The following is a 20,819-nucleotide window of genomic DNA, read 5'->3' as shown; positions in this document are numbered from 1 at the left end:
TAAGAATTATTGAATATTATAAGGTGCATATATGAGAGTTTTTTGAGGGGGGTTAGCTTAGTTGTCAATTGAATAGATAATTTCATTTGGTTAGTAGTGATTAATGGGTTTACCTTAGACCAGTAATTTGAGAATAATACATTATTCTGATATTTGATTGAAGCAATCAGATTGTATGCATTTGTAATTATTTTCTTCTTCAATAGCATGTGTTTCAAAAAGGACTTACAGACCTCTGTATCATTCTCTACTAAGTTACTACTGTATAAATAGTTAAAACAGATTTCATTGATCTGTCTTAAAAATAATACTATAGCTCTTGGGGAGTTTTAGAATAGATCTCATCTCTGCAATGGAACAGTTTCACAGAGGAAAGAAGTCATTCACTTGTTTATCTCTTAACCAGGGGAATTAAGTTCAACATTATATTATTTAATTTTAAATTTGGGTTAAGGTGAATTGGTTGCAGACTAGTGAATGCTTCAAATAGATTCAGTGATTCAAAAAGTTTCTGTACTCTACTTATATAAAATTTTATAGGAGTAAAGAATTTATATGTTTTCAGGGTCCTCTAGTTGAGGAAAGGAATAGCTTTGGGATTAATCTTAAACTATCTTATACACTTATGGTGAAATTCTAACCAAGTAGGGGATCAGGAGTTATCCCTCACATCATACTCTGCAATTCTAACTAGTCTACTGCTGATGATGTCAAAATAAAGCCCCAAATCTGGAAGGTTAAGAGCCCCATTTTCTTTAGGCCATATCAATTTATAATAAAAAATCCTAACTGATTTAGGCAACTAGATAAATTTAGTCAGAGTAGAGTGTAACATTCTTAAGAATGAAGCTGTGAAAAGATATAATAACATTGGAAAAATATAAATTTTAAGAATGGCACCTTTGAACAAAAAGGGTAATTTAAGTTTATCCCATCTATCACAGTCTTGTTTTATGCTATTCCATATGTGAACAATATTATTTTGATAGCATTCCTTGGTGTCTTGATAGAATGAAACCCCTAAGTATTTTATTGATTGTTTTATTTTGATTTCCATTGGGAGAGGGTATAAGGATAAGAGATCTGATGAGTTAAGTCAGAAAATAGAAGATTTGTCAAGGTTAATTGTATAATTAGAAATGTTTGAGAAGCTTTCAATTGACTTCAATTATTTCAATATGTCAGAACTTGGTTGGGTGAAATATAAATTCAGATAATCTGCAAATGCTAAAAAATAATTGTAGTACTTAAGATCGATGGGGGACAATGAAAAGTATTTTGTTTAATGAGAAGGAATAAGAGTTCCATGTACAGATTAAAATGTAAGGAGATAATGGATACTCTTGATGAGTTCCAAATTGAATAAAACTTGGGGGGAATGCAAAATGAGGTAGTACCAAAATTAAGAACTTAAAGTTCATTCTATCAAAGGCCTTATAGGCATCTACTACTAATGTAAATATTGGATAATTGTATTGTTCAGAATAGTTCATTAGTGTTTCCAGTATAAGTGTATTGTCACACTTTTGTCTAAGAGGAATGAAGCCTGATTGTTCTGGCAAGGTAATATCTGATATTAAACTTTTTAGCCTATTAGCCATAATAGTAGTAAGTATTTAGCATCTAAATTAATTAGGGAAATGGGTGAATAATTCTTGAGATCTTTGGGATTAGCATTTTCTTTGAGAATGAGGATAGTTTTTGATGAATTAAAGTGGGTGCCTGTAATTTTATTATGTATACAGTAGTTAAAAAGGTGTAGTAACATTTTAAAGATTCTTGGACAGAAGTCTTTGTAAAATTCTTTTTTTTTCCATAATAAATTTTTATTGATATATATTTTCAAAATACAATAAAATCACACACATAATTCACTACTATTACTATCAAAACTATATACAATATCTACATGAAATGCTTCCATATAAAAATCATCATTATTCCAAAAAAGAAGACACCAGGGAGGAAAAACAAAGCCACAACATTTGTAGAAGTACTTTGCATCCATACATATCATACATATTTTCAAAACCTTGTTTCCTCCACATATACATCCAAACTTTAATATATTCCTAATAACAGTATTATGCTAATATAATGTTAAAAACTTTTTCCCATATTTTCGGGTTATTAATATTTTTGTTACTTTGCTTCAGGAGTAATTTATGTGCTAATATATGCTTTATAGCCACAAGCTTGAAATTATCCCATGATGTCTTATCTGGTTCTAACCAATTTGTAGCTATATATAACTTCATCAGCAAAAAAATATTCATACATATTATAGTTTGTGACCTAGAGAGCTCTCTTGGAGGAACATGTAGAATCATAAATTCCCATGATAACGTTGAACTTTGATAACCCATCTTTTGTAGTTGTGTTCTAAGAGAGTTCCAAAGTTTATATATACACTTGCAGCTCCAGAACATATGAAGAAGATCCGCCGTTTGATTTGTGCGATATGGACAAGTTGGAGAATTTCTAGGACTAAATTTATGTAACCTAAGACGAGTATAATAAGCATTATTCCAAATCATCAACTGTGTATACATCAACTTTTGAAAAGAGACCAATTTTATTGTTAAATCAATTGCTTTTAATACCTGATTATCTGATACTGTCATTTTGTTTACCCAATACCCTGACAACAGAATTTTATCCTGGAATTTTAAATCTTTAATTAATTTATTTGTTGTTGTTATAAATTTGACCTCCTGTTGGAGAGCCTGCCACAATTCAGAGCATTTATCCACAATTCCAGCTACCGGTTTAAAGTTTTCTAAATGACTCAGAGCAAGTTCTTTGATTTGTCTCATGACAACCATATAACTCTTAGGAAGATTCAATTCCTGCCTAACTTGCGAAGCCGATAAATGAAATTTATTAAAAACATCAATCAGAGTCAAATTAACTATTAATGGGAATTTACTAAGATCAATCAACTGATTATTTAGTTTAAAATTGGGATTCCTATGGAAAGGCTGAAAAAACATCATATATTGCAACAAGTCTACTGATTGGAATAAATTTTGCAAAGATGACACATATGTTTTTAAGTGGTCCATAATCCCATACTTTTTCAAACTAGTTTTATCCAAAAAGGGTAAAGCTTTAGGATTTATGTTCCGATCTAGAATATGCTTGTATTTCAAGACCACCCAGGTTGGTATCCACTTTGTACTAATTGCCTCGTAATTAGCAATTTTTAAACACCTGTTGGCGTTCACAATTAAATAGCATACTTCAAAATTCGGTAACTCAAGTCCTCCTCTACTCTTCGGGGTCATTAATTTCTCATATGATATTCTAGTTTTCTTTGGCTCCCAAATAAATTTAGCTAGATTTTTATGAATTTGTTTGAAAACTGTCTTTGTAATTGATACTTGAGCAGACCTAAAAATATATAACATTCGTGGTAATATATTCATTTTCACTATTGATACTTTTGCCAATACCGGTAGTCTTAAATTCCTCCATCTGCCACAATCAGCTACTATTAGTTCCCATACTCATTTAATATTATTACTATAAAAGTCCTTATTATCCGTAGAGAAGCTAATACCCAAATATTTGATATTTTCTTTACATGATATCTTCCCCAACAAGGACATTAATGAAAAAGGTTTAGGGGTTCTTAACGGGAAAATACTAGTTTTCTCCAAATTAATTTTGTAATTAGAGATTTCTGAAAATTCGTTTATAACATTTAATGTCTTTTCACTATCAGAAATTGGGGTTGTACAATAAATAATAAGATCATCAGCAAATGCCGACATTACTAATTTATTCCTATAAAGTATTGGTGCATTATGATACAAATTTTGCTTAATACATAAAAATAGAGGTTCTAAATAAAGGTTAAACAATAAGGGGGACAAAGGGCAACCCTGCCATGTACCATTTTTAATCTGTATTCTTTTAGAATAACTCCCATTAATATATAATGTAGTATACGGATTACTATATAATATTTGTAGTATCTGAATAAATTCCTGTGGCATATTGAAATAAGGCAACACATCACAACAAAAAGTTTATATCCACTCTATCAAATGCTTTCTGAGCATCTATTATAAGGGCATAAATATTAGAGTTGTTTTGTTTAGCATACATCATCATATTATGTAGTGTAAGTGTGTTATCACTAGTTTGTCTAGTTGTCATAAATCCAGCCTGTTCCTTAGAAATTAAATAGATCATAATCTTTTTTAATCTACATGCTATAATGATAGTGAGAATTTTCATATCCACATTTATTAATGCTATTGGCCTGTAATTATCCGGACTTTGGGGGTCTGAATTACCTTTATGTATAAAGATTGTTTTTGACGCATTAAGGTGAGGGTCAACAACATCTTTTTATTCCATGACAAAATATATGCACAAACATGGGGAGTGGCCATGGGCACTCCCTGTGCGAATGCATACGCGAATTTGGCCATTTACCAGTGGGAAAAGAGATTCATTTTTGGTAATGAAAGGTTTAATAACATCATCTTATATAGGCGTTTTGTGGATGACATCCTTTTGTTTTGGAATAGTGATGAAGATTCGCTGCATGAGTTTGTAGCATACATGGAATCCACCACAACTTTTTTAAAATTCACTTATGAGTATTCGGTCCATAGTGTGAATTTTTTGGACATCACCATTACTAAGGATGATTATAACAAAATTGCCACATCACTATACAGGAAGCCATGCTGGAAAAATGGCATTCTTCATTTTGATAGCATGCATCCCCGTTATATTTTTCGAAATGTAGTAAAAGGTCAAATGGTCAGAATCTCAAGGCTTTGCAGTAAACAAGAGGATATATTGAGTCTAGTAGACTTTCAGAAAAGCTGTTTTGTTGATAGGGCCTATCCTTTAACCCTGGTGAGTGACTTAACATCAACAGCATTAGAGACCCCGATGTATAAGAAAAAAGGGGGTCTTAACAACCACTTTGGAAGGAATAAGATGAAACTATCAGTTGGCCTTAAATACACGAATGACGTGAATCACATCATGAATATTATAAGGAATAATTGGAAGATTTTGCTTCTTGATTCCAGTTTGTTACAAATAGTGGGGGATAAACCAGTTTTTAGGTTTAGCAATAGCTTAAACCTTAAGAGATTACTATGCAATGAAAAAATGAAACTCCAGCAACTGGATATTAGAGCAAGATATAAGAAGGGCACATACCCTTGTAGAAAATGCTGTATATGTAAGTATATATCTACAGTTCAGACATTTGAGGTTCCAGGCATAAATATGGCTTTTAAGCCGACATTCTATGCCACTTGTGATACAAGTAATGTCATATATCTTGCTACATGTGATTCATGTGAAGCATACTATGTGGGTATGACTTCACGTAGATTTAAAGATCGTGTATATAATCACGTGTATGATATTAGGAAGGGGAATATCACTAATGTGTTGGCTAAACATTGCCAACTGTTTCCCCAACATATGTTTAAATATAGAGTGATTCAAATGGTGCACCAGAATAAAAGAGAAGGTGACTTAATAGGTACCCTTGAATTGTGTGAACTGAGATGGATACTAAACTTTAGAGCCCATATAGAACCTGGCTTAAATTCAACACTCAGTATTCGACCGGCTCTATTAGGGAATGTGTGATCCCCCTCCCCCCCTCCCCTCCCCCATATCCAGTCATGTTTTTGTATTTAGGCTATTATACATATAATGAATTTGCTTGGCATATTTATCTATTTTGTTCCAGCTACTGACCAGTTTTTGTACATTATTTATATTTATCTTATTTTAATATATTCTACTTAATACCATATTATGCATGAACATGAAATACACAGTATAATACACATAATATGTTTTTATTGTGTGTCCATTATAAAATTGGATGTATTCATTATTGTTATGCAATTAGAATTATTAAGACAACTAGTATATAGGAATGATTTATTTTATTATATTTTTATTCTTATTTTTATAGTCGCCACTATTTAAACAAATATATGATCTGGCTACATATTTTGATATATTGAATAGGATATAGACACAAAGTGGATGCTTAGAATGAATATTAATTATTATAGTTTAATAGGTTCATTTATGTTTAAATTGATTATTTATTTGCAGTCAATAATTCAAATGTATTATAAGAAGAGTTTTTCATGAAGTATATGACTGTTTAAAATGTTGTGGATATATGAGATGTGTTTCCCGTTTAAAATACCTTACTAGATTGTTTTAATTGATGCTCTTAATTGAGTAATTGGTAGAAGATTTTGTATATAAGGGCAGAAGTTTTTATCTTTGATTGTAACCTGATGAAGCGCACCGGGATGGTGCATGAAAGCGCTTGTTCTCCTTGTTAAAATAAAATATCGATTTTACATCGTGGTGGTTCCTTGCAGTTTTTCCACATTAAGGTGAGGGTCACTAATTTTATTTCTGATTATGTAGTTAAATACATGAGACAATATTTTACCAAAACTATCAGCAAACTCTTTATAAAATTCAACTGTCAAACCATCAGGACCTGGTGACTTATGTACTTTCATATGTTGAATTACATATACTATTTCCTCTGAAGATATAGGTTTAATCAGATCACCTTGCAGACTCTCTTCTAATTTTGGAAAATTAATTTTTTGCAAGAATCTTTTATTCTGTTTATGTATAGACCTATCAATTTGACCCTCATAAACCTTGGTATAGATTTTTTGAAAATATCAATAATATCCTCAGTTTTAGAATACACTGTGTCATTGCATTGTATTTCGAAATATGTACTGTTGTTTTCGATTGATTTATAATCCTTGCCAATGCTTTTGATGGTATTTGAACATTATTGGCATATTTCACTAAACACCTATGCTCCTGAAGTGTTACTCTACTATTATGCAGCAAGAAGAGATCCCTTTGACATTTCAACATTTCCTTCTCTGTTTGAGCATTAAAATTCTGAATCAGTTCTTTCTCGAGTAGCTTCACTTTTGTTTCTAATTTTTGAATATCATTGTTTTGCCTTTTCTTATAATATGAAGCTTTTTGCAAAAGAAATCCTCTAATTTGAGATTTAGCTGCTGCCCATTCAATATCAGGAGTATGTTCCTGAAGCTTCATCTCATCTGTTAAACCTTTCAGATATTTTACAATTCCATCTGTTATATCCTTTTTATTTAACAGATTCGGATTAAGCGACCAATTATAACCTCTATGCATTCTTGTATCTTTTAAATCTTTAGAAAACCTTAACGAAATTTTTGAGTGATCCGATAGATATCGAGTATGTATAACCACTACTGGTTCCAAATTAACTAATGCTTTGGATATCAAGAAAAATTCTATCCTAGACCACATTTTGTGGCATGGTGAATAGAAGGTTTACTTAATTGCATTATTAATATTATGTGCATAACAAAAGGGGTCATATAATTGAAAATCTTCCTTGAAGTCATTTAATGCTATCCTGGCCTGCTTATTAAATGCTCTTTGTGGACAAGACCTATCCAACTTTGGATTGTGATAGGTATTCCAATCCCCACCCACAATAAAATAATAACCATCATACTGTGTTAAGATTGGATATAATGATGTTATGAAACTTTGTTGGTCATTACATGGTGCATATATATTCAAAAGTAAAAGAGGTTTATCAAACGCATTATCCGATAAAATAACATAACACCATCGCCCATTTTGATCCACTTTAGAGTCTAAAATCTTGTCTTTGTATTGAGTTTTAATTATAGCTACTCCAGCACTGTTTGTCTTACCTTCTGATGCCACTACCACTCTAATCCAGTTCTTTTTCCTAATATCATCCCCCTGATCATTTAACAAGTGTGTTTCTTGTAAAAATGCAAACAGTGCTTTGTCCTGTAGCAATATGTGTAGTAACAGCTTCCTCTTCTTCAAGTTCTGGAGCCCTTTAACATTCCATGAGTCTAATTCCCACATTGACAGGTCTAATTATCCAATAATAGTATAAAAGGGAAATTATCCAATGGATATGTATTAACTGCATACTAAACATAATCTGGAAGCATTTCCTACATCCCGTCCCCAGCCAGTGCCTACCCACTTTACCCCTGGACTAGGACTTATATAGGTCTGGTATGTAAAAAAACATGAACAAGGTTAGAAACACAAACATATTTAAAAGCTTCATGTAATAAAACTTAAAACATTTTCTAAACTTACAACCTATATATTCTAACTTAGCTACTACAAAGTCTAAACTAAACATTCCCTAACAAACACTGCTATTGCTCTACAGCTTATGTTCCAACTATTAATTAAGTAAATCTCTATTATAAGGTATTATTACCATTTAAAGAAAAAATTTTAATATATTAACTAGCTACTTATACCTACCCCATATACCTCTTTTGGTACAATCATTATTTATATACCACTTTTATTGAGAGAGAGAAAGAAAGAAAAAAGAAAACAAAAAAAAAACACAGACAGAAAAAAATAAATGCATCCCACATTATAATTCTGTACCATACACAGTGCCTGCAACTACCAATTATCAAAGTTTTGCAATTGCATGCTTTAGTTCCTAACTATACTGACATTAGTTGTCTGATTAACACCACCCAATAGCCACTATTTACCTATTTATATTCATATATATAGTGCTATACCTTGCACCCACTGCAGATATTGTAAAAATATAATTTGGTTCAACACTATAAGCATAAGGAAAGAAAAACAGGAAAAACAGATGTTATTATATGCTTCATGTACATATTCTAATGTTATTTACTTGTTAAAAAAAAATTAACACATTATGTCAGTTCTTTTCAGCTTCTCAAACCAGGAAACCATCAGTAATACTCGCGACGGGGACGCTTTAGCGGACCACAGGAAGTGTTACATCGAAATCCACACTCTCAGCTGCATTCAAGCGATTTCCTGTTTACCACTTGACGAAAAAAGTTCGTAGAGGTCATAAAAGTTCGGAAAACGGCCAGCAGACCCTCAGATTATCTCAAACAAACAGTTTTATTGCTTTTACAGAGGCCTAAATGACTTAAGCAGGGAACAAAGGATTACCTAAGCCTCGAAGTATAGTAGATACTGGATCTGACCTCAGGAGCATGCCAGTCTCAACGGAAGTTTCTTTCAGCCTCTGATGCAGGTAAAACTTTAAAAACCTTCAGAAACACTCCCTTTGCCTCGTTTTTAGTAGAAACAGAATATTTAATCCCATCCACCATAAATGTAAGCACATTAGGATATTTCATCTGGAATTTAATTTGCTTGTCAATCAGAAATTTACAGTATGCAGATAAAGACTGCCTAGCTTGCCTTACTTGCAGTGGTAAATCCTGAGCCAGAAATATTTTACTATTTTTCCACATAACAAAGCCACCATTCTTTTTTGCAGTAAAAAGTATTTTGCTAACATCTTGAAAGTTCAATATCTTAGCATATACAGGTCTAGGCATATTAGAAGCTTGTACCTCTCTCAGTGCTCTGTGTGCCCTTTCAATAACAATTTGCTTCACTCTATCAGCATCATTTAACAAAACTTCAAGTATTTGTGTTATAGTTGGTATTAACTCTGCATACTGAATGTTTTCAGGGATCCCTCTAATAATAATATTATTTCTTCTAGACCTCGCTTCTAAATCAATAAGTTTGCTTTGCATGGCTTGTAACTCCACATCATGTACCTTTGTTTTCTTCTCCAGCAAGTCTATTTTGTCCTCGGTTTCTGAAATTCTAGCCTCTGTTTTGTCCATTCTCTGCAGCAACTGATTACATAAAACTCCAAAAGTTTGTATTTGAGCAGTCAGATCCTTTAAAGCTTCTTGTATAGGCAATAAAGCATGTTTGATATTGTCCATGTTCAGTGGCTGATCAGTTTTAGATCTAGTCTCTGGTTTCTGTTGTTCCTGCTGTCTAGTAATTCTTTGTTTTTTCGCACTCCCATCTTTTACTGGTGACTGTAATTCCGACAGCTTTGTTTTGGTAGTAGTTGTTTCCATGCTTTTTCCTTCTTGTGACATTTTCCTTTCCCCAAGCTGACAGGTAAAATGAAGAATGCAGACAGTCCTTTGTTTATTTCTCACTTCAGAGCTAGCTAATCACTTGGAATCCTGATAGATAAAGACTTTTTTTTTTCCACTTTTTTTCCTGGTTATAGATTAGTTAAGTGTAGATGCATCTTTTTTTACTTTAATTTGATGTTCAAACCTCTTGGTATCGACTCAGGTTACAGATTTTTCTCAGGTTTATTCTTTGTAAAATTCTGATTTAAAACCGTTAGGACCTGGCAACTTATTGGGTTTTAAGTTGTTGATTACTTTGATGATTTCTTGTTAAGAGATAGCAGATGGGAGGGTTTTTTTTTTGTTGTTTTTGGGTTAACTTTGGGAATTTTAATTGCTGTAGGATATGAGCTTTCTCAAGTTCAGTCACAAAGAAGTCTTGCTCTCCATATAAATTCATATATAATTTTCAAAGAGATTAAGAATCTCTTCATTCGAGCTGTAAGATCTATTATTGTGGGCTATTTCAGAGATGGTGGGCAACTATTTTTTGAGATTAATTAGGCGAGTCAGGAATCTAGATGGGATTTGTGCCTCTACTGCATAGTTAGCTAATATTTTAGACTCTTGGAATGTTAATTGATTCACATTGAGCATGTAAGGCTCTTTCTGAAGCTTGAGTAACTGATTTTAGGTTTCTTTTAAGAAGTGTACTTGCAATTCTGATTCCAGTTTTGAAATATTTATTTTAATTAAACCTTCTTTCTCTTTATAAAGTTTTTTTGCAATGAGTTGCTTTGTTAATGAGTAGTCCTCTTATTATGGCTTTGGCAGCCGCCCATTCAATATTTAAGGGAAGATGAGATAGAGGTATTTTTTTTCAATAGTTCATCTAGTATCATCTTTATTTCTTCCTCTATATCATTCTTTAAGAGTAGGTTAGGGCTCAGGGTCCAATTGTACCCTCTATATTTCAAAGTCTGTCTGTATGACCAGTTTATCTGAAGAGCAATTTTAGAGTGGTCAGTAAAAAAATCTAGTATCAATATGGCATTTATAACTGAAATTTAAAAAGAAGTCTGAGATTTTAAAAAAAATTCAATCCACAATTTATGGCATTGTGAAAAGTATGTAAATGTTTCCTTCATTAATAGTGATTCTGGTGATTATAAGGGTCAAATTGTGAAAAATCATTTTTTTAATTTTGACAGAGTACACGTTGCTTGAGAATTTTAAGGTTTACTTGAGTTTGTTCTATCTTCTAATGGATTTTGGTATGCATTCCAGTCCCCCCAGGATTAAATAATGATTGTGGAATGGGAATAGTACTTTATACAGAGACACGAAAAAGTCTTGTTGCTTACTACAAGGTGCATAGATATTTAGAATTGGAATAGGTTTAGCAGTATGAGGAGTTTTGCAAACCAGATAGCACCACCTACCTTCTTAGTCAATGTCATAGTGTATTATATTATCTTGGAAAGAATTCTTAAGTAAAATAGCTATCCCGGCACTATTTGTTTCTTTTCCCGAAGCTATTATCAACTTAATCAACTGTTTCCTTATAGATTGTGACCATCGTTCTTTTGTCATATGTGTTTCTTGAATTAATATTATCTTAGCTTTAGATTTATATGCAAGGTGAAAAAACAGTTTCTTTTTCTTAGCTAGTTGAATCCCCCTCACATTCCAAGAGTCAATCTACACAGTCTGAACTACCATGCACCAGATTAAACAGAAATGGTACACTGAAACAATTAGAATAGAACATAGCAGGATTATCCTAGATTGATTAGATAAATGGCATATATCTCTTGCCCTAACCTTGTGCCTAACCACAATCCCCTCGACGTAGAACAGAATGGAAAGATAAAGAGCAAAACAAAAGTTAATCAGAAAAAGCCTACCAAAATTATTTCGATACAAACCAGCCTCAACTAAATACCTAGCTCGTTGAGGTGTTTACAATATCAATCAGAAACTGCCAAGCTTGTAATGTACATGAACCTCACATATATATCAAAAATATAAGAGACTAAAACCTCAAAATAATGTAAATTAACTCCTGCCCAACAGTATAAGAATCTTTAAAATGTGTGCCTCCCATTTGCTAATTTTATTTCAGTGAATCTATGATTTATTATTTTCCCTATAGTTTGAGAATAGTATCTTTAATAAATCATAAACATCTGGAACTTAGGTGCAGACTGCACAGCTAAATAATAATAAAATACATTTCCTACTATTAACTAGCATAATATGGCTGGCTATATAACATTCTCTTCATAACATAAACTGACATTGCTTGGGTATTAACTCTGGATTATTTCTAGTTTACAGGCCATTTACTGAATCTATGTACTGTACCCTCTGCGTCTATAAACACAAGACCCCTGAAATTTGAACCGCAATCTTCACCCAATATTTTAAATGCAGTAATGTAATCCCTAATCCAAAATGGCTCCTCATCCGCGCAAATTCCCATCATTGAAAGGAAAGAAAACATCATTTGTCAGTTTAATAAACAGAGTAGTAAAATATGTTAACTCGCTCATTGTCCTGAAAGAAGTCTGAATGCATTTTAAAAACAATTTACTTGGGTTTGGTTACACTTAACCAATCACTTATACCTTGTAATTATGTGTGCCTTAATAGCGTGCATCATGGATGGAAACTGAGAATCACCTGCTCACTTATACTAGTAACAAATAAAAAAAAGCATACATACATATTTGCATAGCACTGATAACAAACAATATTTAGTTTCTACTATTAATGACAGAGTATTTTGCACTCAATTTTATTACTTCTTTTTATAATGCATGACTCATAAGTAAAATGCCTTATTTTGCAATAATGTGGTCTGTGCTACTCAACAAAGGTTTTATCACTGCCTATATAGATGTCATAGATAACTAATTCAGCAAAAGATACTTAAATTGTCCAACACCTATAAACGGAAGTGTAAAGCATCACACCTCCATTGCCGCAGATAAAAAAGTTACATAAAAAGGAAACAAAACTCATTCTCTTGACAAGTGCCAGTATGACAATAATTCGGATGTTTAAAATACTGAGTGTGCTAAACCATAATACTGTGAGTAGTTATGATTACAAAATTGTGATGTGACAGTACCTTCCTACAAATGTCAAGAATATGGAAAGTCAAAGTCTAGGAGCCGGTGAAACTTAATCTTCATTTGTGGTTATGAACTGACTTTTCATTCATTTTGGATGCCCCAAGTAGATAGTGTCTTATTCATGCCATTGTTATATAGACCGGCAGTGTATTCATCATAATTCCATGCTATTTTTCACCATGACTGTTATAAAATGCCTTGGTACTGTATAAGATATTGCCTTCCTAAATCTCTATAGTTATGTACTACACATAGCAGATCTTGTGATGAATTAAATTTGCATGCGTCATAACAAAAATTGTTTGTTTGTAACATTCCCGCTGCATAGTAAAAGGTTTTAGAAATGGGTAAAACAAAACTCATATACTGATTAGATTCATGATCTCCCTTGTTATAAAAACTAGTGCCAGATCTAACTGCTATTTCTATAAAGAAGATCCGAGAGAGCCAAAACACATTACCTTTACATTAATAGTCAATTTCAATGTGTAGCTAAGTGTTCGCATAACTTAATTGAATATAAAATAACTAAACTAGAAAACCAAATCAGATAATAGTTTCAATTTAAACTTAGTTGAAATCATTTGCAGTTTTTCATGTACCAATACAGTACTGTCCACAGATAAGTTGAAGATGGTCCGTTGTTGTTCTCTATTCTTTGCTTTGTGTGCAACTAATAAATGAAGACTACTTTTAGCAGAAGCTTCCCTTAACAATTTACTTAACAAAAAAAAAAAAAAAGGCAGTTTGTCACTCGCAGATGCCAGCCAGATCATTACTATGGGATGGGGTTGCATCACAGGAAGGAACAAGCAGATACCTTTTGTTCCTTACTTAAAGTTCAGATAAGGAACTCCGGTTTCTAATTTATGTTCTGGAAATATTTATCTGTTTGTGGAGCCTTTAAAGGGATCTCTGGCCTATCCACAATAGCAATCAGCTCACCAAAAACTCCCACACATAAAGCAAGTGATAGTCCCATCAGGATACGCTCCGTTTTAAATCAGGTAGTGGACGGATCCAATTTAGGTGTTTCCATAAAAATATATTTTGCTTATGCAGTATTTACTATTGTGTATTTAAAATCTCTCTAAGTAAATGACAAGGTGCTCAGGAATTTTATGTGGAACTTAATTTGTTTCTAGATTAGATATCAGCAGTAAGGAGCCAGGGACTGTCTTACTTGCCTAACCTGAAAAGGAAGATCCTATACCCATTCCAGGTGAGTGAGCCTTTCTTTTTAGCAGCTTGTAGAATTTTCAGGACATGTTTGTAGTTTAATAGTTTTATGTAGATCTGCCTCGGATTGCCTGCATTCTGTGTAACATGTAGTGCACCATGAGCCCTTTCTATATGTATTTGCTTCACCTCTTCAGGAGTTTCAATAGAGATGTACTTTAATATCTGGATGACTGTTTTACTTTAGGTCAGATTGGGCAATGTGTTCCGGAATGCCCCTGACAATAATATTATGTCATTGTGAATGGACTTCTAAGTGCGTCATTTTTGCTTGCATTTCTTGGATGAGTTTCAGGTTATTTTCTGATTGATGTTGTTGCTTTTCAATTTTGATTTCATTGTCTGCAATCTTGCTTTCTGTTTTTTCCATCCTCATCATCATTTGATTTCAGGACTCACAGAATGTTTGAAGCTGCATGGTGAGAACCTTGATTGCTTGGTGTATCAGTTGAAGGGCAGTTTTTAGGTCTTCCACATTTGCCGGTTCATCCATTTTCGATTTCCCAGATGGTTTCACTGAGTCCTGTTGTTTACCACTTCTTGGTCTTTTCAAGGTACTGTCTTTCTCCAGAGAAGCAAGTACTGAGCATTTTGTTTTAGTAGTTACAGTCCCCATATTCAATTCATCATTTGACATTTTAGAGTTTTCATTGTCTCGATATGCTGATAAAGGCCCTTAATTCCTCATGGCAATTTACTACTGGAGCTCAGTCCACAAAATCCATACACTTACAACCAAGAAAGATAAAATTCAGTTCCAGTAACAGGTAAGTAGTGCATTCTTTTGTATTTTTAGTTGAACATTATCATTTTTAGTTGCTGCTTAGCATCTTTCTGACTGCATTTTCTTGGAAAGTGTAGGAGAGGCAGGAGTTGCAGTGTGTATAGGACAGCGGCCATCTTTTTCTCCTTGAAGGTGTCTTTTGACTTTGGTACTGTACAGATGATAGTTAATGAAAAGAGCACATGCCACACTCTTGCTGATGAGTATGTATCAAGGATCATTGCATTCCATGACCATTTTCTCCTCCAACAGAACTTTATAATTTTCCTTTGTATTAGTTTGATAGACCATGATAAATAAAGAAGCCAGATAGGTTGGGATATCATAACATTGTTCATTAAGGCCATCATGTTTAGTGTTGTTACCTTCCAAAGATATGCCAGATAGACGGAAATCTATTTGCTATCAAATTTCCCAGTCTGGACAGCAGAGCCTGATGATTTGCCTTAGGTTTCTGTTCAGCAGTGCTACACATCATGAACTCCAGACAGACTACATCCACTTTATGACTTTCATGATACTTCTTTAGGCAACTGGCAAAGCTCTATCTGATAACATAAACTCAAGCTTGTACCTGTTGTTATCCTAATCTACTACATCTTTAAACCTATCCAATGACTTTGTGAGGCTGGGCAAAGTGTCTGTCAGTTTAGGTAGCAACACCACGTGCTGTAGTCATCTGTATAAAACAAAGATTTCATTAACAGGGTTTCATGCCCCCAAAGTACAAATACTGTATAGTCAAGTAAACCAGGAACCTCTTTTACTGTCCCATCATGTAAAGAAAAAGAAAAGAGAAAGAGAACACCCTTACCTCATGCCCCATTTCAAAGTGAGAGGAGAGGATAACAATTGATTAATGAATACCCTACCAAATATGATACTATATCAAATACCTAACATCACAAAACTAGGAGTCACGTGTCATTAGCTATAACAACTTTGTTAAACAAATGATTGTTTTTGCAAAACCTAAGAAAAGTTCCCCTGCCTGTGACAGTAATGTATTGTAAGTAAATATGAGCACAAGCCTGTACTCCACTAAATCAGAACTTCAGACATGCTTTCATTAAAGTAGACTGCATCAGTCCAGTTAGTCCAGGCAAAAAGGCTGTGATCTGGATAAATTTGGGGCAGACTCCAGTGAGCATTATTTGTTAACAAAACAAGGCAGGCTGAGCAATAGTTGCTAGCTGCATAGCTTCCTTCTCAAACTTAGAAAGAACTACAATCCAATGTCACATGAGACTTTCAGTGAAACCCACTTACCTCCATCCATGCACATTAATGTCATTCTGAAGTTGCAGTCTCTATTAATGCTATACTGTAGAATTACTGGAGAAGCCCATTTAATCTGGGTGCTTATCCTCATTAAAGCAGTTCACCAGATCATGAATTTCTGTTGTTCAAGTTAGGGTTTACAGTACTTCCCATTGGTGATGGGTTAGCTGGGGCACATATTGCACCTTTTGGAGCCATCCTTTTTCATTTGAGGTGCCACTGTACCACATTTATTCTTTCAGAGTATAGCTCCATCTAAAGCTTTGTTATAAATAGTTATATCCCAAGATCCAAGTGATCTGTAGACTGAGAATACTGGACTATCCATGGATTTTCTCTCCAATGGGCTACATTCTTATTACTTTTGGATGTTTCTGCCCAGATCTTATTCCTTAGCTGGTGTAAAGATATAAACGGGCAGGTAAATGTTGGTGTCCATCATGACTACTTATTCTTCAAACTTTAAATGTTATATTACTAGATTATTTGCTGCACCTCACACTGAAATGGGCACTTCAGTAAAGGGCTCATCTTCCTTTATACCTTCTTAAGATCTTGCAGCTACTGACTTTTTATAAATGAGTCAGCAGCAACCAATGTACCTTTCACTACTGGCTTGCTGGCAGCTCATTTGATTTCACAGATGTTGCTGTCCCTAAATATGTTATTTCACCACAGCCTTCAGTCTGTCTCGCAAATTTGAGTTCTACTATTGATGTGCCATTCATCAAACTCCAACAAACTTTTTAACTTTTTATGCAGTTCCTTCTGGTTTGCTACTCTGTTATAAGATGCAAGTAAAATAGAACTGATATTCCACCTCACCTGGATCACAAGCAGGTTTGGGCAAACAATATAATCTGTCATGTAGCTCTTTGAAGAATGTTGGGACATCAACATTTGGGAAGAATGCATTTTTAAGAGCATCACCTGCCAGCTACACTTCCAGAAATACAACCAATGTCCATGCTTCTGTCAAGCTAGTGCCGTGCATCCTGCCCATGAAAGAATTATAACACACTTAAAAAGTACACTCCAGTCACTGAGGATTGTGCACAAGAATGTCCATCATTCCCCACCCATGTAAATATCAACTTATAGGCCTTATATCATCACAGCTTTGCTTGCTTCATAAGTGTCACATTAAAACCAAGGTTAAAAAATAAAGTATGCCAAAAGACATGAGCAGTAAAAAACAAAATCGTAATACAACCATCTATCCTACCAGATACCATAATCCCCACCTTCTTCATTGATTACTTGTTGACAGATAGAAACCCGTAGTAACTACCCCCGAAGTAATAACTAGCAAATAAAAGAAAATCCTTCATCTAAGTGACAATGTTTCACTCCCGCTAGGGATCTTTCTTGCCAATACCAATATTTGTTTGAATCAAATTAAAAAAAAAATCAGTTGGAGGACAGTTAGAGCTCAGAGCAACTGTGTAATTTTGATCTCCAGACCCTGAGTATCCAAGCAAGCAGCTCTTATCTGCAGCAACTACAACTACTTATAAGTATTCCATTGCCAAAGGTTCAACTATACACCAGCTGGGGAGCTCAGACCATGTTCCTCTCAATGAATCTGTGAGATGGGAGGATAAACTTGATTACTTTGGGCAAATGCTGGCAAAAGTGCATGTGGACACGACTGAAATTAAATTTAATGGATTACCTCTATGAAGGCAGAAGACATCAAAGCCATATAAGTTAAAAAGTACTGTCTCCAAATGGTCACATCTATAATGCCACAACTCTGCAGGAAACTCAGGCCAAACTATCAGTGCACAAGTCACTATGGATGACTTGATTACCAAGTTGAATAACCTGTAGAACCACCACTGATGTGAAAAATTAAGGTTAGTAGGTCTTAAAGAAGGATCAAAAGGTGAAGCTCCTTGTGAATTTTTGGAAGCCCACCTTCCCACAGGAATAGGCCTCAGTAGAGAGATAGCTACAGAAAGGGCAAATAGGGCTTTGCAATCTCTCCCCTATCAGGCAAACCAACCAGGCTTATCATTTTCAGCTTTTCAGTTAAACTAAACAGACAAAGATGTAATTTTAAATGCCACTAATGATTGCCACCAATCCCAGCTATTATGTCAGAAATTCAAGATAATGCAGGACTTTTCCAATCTGATTATCACAAAATGCAAGCCATTTGCTGAGGTGCACTCTCTATTCTATAATAGCATATATTTCCAGTATCCTTCTGGTTTACCTATCCACTACCAGAAGGAAAGCATCTTTTCAAATACCAGCACAGCACAGGCCCTTCTCTTTCCGCAGCAAAGATTCTCAGAAGCAACCCTCCCTAATCTATCACTTGGGTGGAAAGCAGGACCTTCTTTAATGGCCATTTTGATACAGTTTTGACAGATAGCACAATTTCCCTGCATTTTCTCCAGGCAGAGGCACTAGGCAAGGCTGTCCACTATCTCTGCCCCTATTTTTTCTTGCCATGAAACTCCTTTCTCTTGCATTTCAAAGGGGTAACTCTCTGCATGGGTGGACATTAATGGGTATGGAATCTAGTATCTTAGTATCTTTTTTTTCTGCTGATGACTGCATTCTGTTCACAGATAAGCCACAGGAGGACCTACCTGTCATGTTAGACATTCTTCAGCAATTCTATGCAATATCTGGCTATAAAAAGTTAGCTTAACCAAGTCTGTCTTGTTCCTGGTCAATGAGAGTGCACTCCTATCAAAAGACAGTAAATAAAAACTCAAATCAGGTTAGTGTAGCTCCTTTCTGAAATATCTTAGCTTAAGTTTAAGCAATTATTGTCTAGATATAGTGTCCAAAAACCTTAGGCATTTATGGCTCTACCTTACTTCTCACTCAGGGGGTAGACTTGGGGGGAGGGAAGACTTCGGCCCTGAATACGTCCTTCTACTCAAAACTGTCATATATTCAGACAACTCCCATTGACTTCCTCATCCAAATAGTTAACAAATATAGAAAAAGTCATAATAAAATGTGTATGGGACAGAAAAAGTTATATCCTCCAACAGTATTTTCTCTTTGTTCCCAGGAAATCATGTGGAACAGGTTTACACAGCCCAGAGTGGCAGAAGCTGTAACATGTCAGGCCTTCCTTGTAAGGAAGCAAGCAGCTTATCAACCCACTATGTGTTGATCTTACAGCAAAACTGAGGAATAGTAACACACAGATGCCATTAACCTGCTACCGGAAATCTTTTTTTCCACATTTGCACTCCTGGCACCTTATACTCTTCGCCTGGAAAGCCCTAACTCCTATTTCCAACTTTACCACATTTGGAGCTATGGTATGCATCAAAACCAGTATGAGGAAGTCTCCATCTTAAAGTTGAAGAATCTCTGCAATTCTGGAAGGATGGAATGCAGAAAGAAATTCATAAAATGTAGCACGTACAAATGGGACCCTACACTTTGCATCCTTCATGGAGTTACAAAATAATTTTAACGTACCAAAACAGGACTTCTGGAAATTTCTCCAGTTAAGATACACAATAGGACATTCCCTTATATGACGAAAATCTGTAATCCCCTATGCCAACAGAACTTGTCTTCTCAAAGATAGCGTAATCACTCCTATCGCTGGAAGATTTAAACCCTCCAGCTCGTACTTCTTGTTAAGTAAGTCTCTTTTAACTCAAATCTCTGATCAAATAAAAAAGTTTTCCGTTATGTTCCACTTTACTCGCTCTGTAAACCCTCACACTCATTAAATGTCAATCCTAAACCTACTTTCTTATATGCCTAGACTGAAGCCAACCATATGAGGCTAGTATTAAATGGATACTGGATACTGGAGACCTGACTGGATGCATCAATGAAGTCTGACTAAGACAGGAGACTGCTCAGCTGTCTTACACTTAGAACTGACCTATGGCATACATTTTTAGGGATGCCCCATGACTACTCGTATAGGGAAGAGAACCCAGGACATGATCTCCTGTTTGTAATGGATCCCCTACACAACGCCGACATTCCAGAATGCCAACAACTATATGGCCGACACCATATGATCGACATTCAGAATGCTGACATTGTGAGAAATCCACAGAAAAGGAAAATAAAATTTCCTTTCAACTGCTAGCAGGGGGGCTATGCCCCCCTGCAACCCCTGTGGGGGGCTCTGCCCCCTACACCCCCCATAATTTTAATATACCAACTCCAAGATATCACTACAGTGCAGGAATGGAAATCTTTCCATTATGCACTATCGTGAGATGCCAGTTCCACATTGTCAGCATTCAGAATGTCGATCATATGGTGTCGGCTATATGGCGGTTGGCATTCTGGAATGTCAGCAAACTGAATGGGATCCTTTGTAATGTATAACAACCAGCATTTTGGATCCCTGGTAACTTTACATACAGCATGGAGCTATCCAAGCTGCAA

This window comes from Protopterus annectens, chromosome 4.part1 (genome assembly GCF_019279795.1).
Source record: "Protopterus annectens isolate FY-2018-M chromosome 4.part1, PAN1.0, whole genome shotgun sequence".
Taxonomy (NCBI): Eukaryota; Metazoa; Chordata; order Ceratodontiformes; family Protopteridae; genus Protopterus; species Protopterus annectens.
Note: the sequence above shows the minus strand (reverse complement) of the source record.